We start from the raw sequence: 435 nt of genomic DNA on the forward strand, positions 1-435 counted from the left end.
AATGAACGGCTTACATTTATATTGAAACAGAAAAAGGATCATATGTGGAGTCATACGAAACTTGATATGCTAGAAATAACAGCTAAACGCGGACAATCCAAATCTTGCATTGGTCCAGATGGACTATATGTAAATAAATATGAAGGAAAAAATGCGCTTTGGCAAACGGGGTTAGGGTTAGGGTCGGGGTTAGGGTTAGGGTAAACCTAACCCAACCCTAACCCTGACCCTAACCCTAACCCCGACCCTAACCATAACGAGATTTGGCTGTTATTTCTAGCATGTAAATAGCCTGCTTGGTGGGAGTGGGGGAATTGACATTTTTCAAACAATTTTTTTTCAGAAACGGAATCTATAGACTAAAACGTGGGATTCCGTAAAAAATAAATAAATAAATAAGTGGGGGAAAGGTTCAGATTACATATAGTCCATCTG

This window comes from Octopus bimaculoides, chromosome 27, assembly GCF_001194135.2.
Source record: "Octopus bimaculoides isolate UCB-OBI-ISO-001 chromosome 27, ASM119413v2, whole genome shotgun sequence".
Taxonomy (NCBI): domain Eukaryota; kingdom Metazoa; phylum Mollusca; class Cephalopoda; order Octopoda; family Octopodidae; genus Octopus; species Octopus bimaculoides.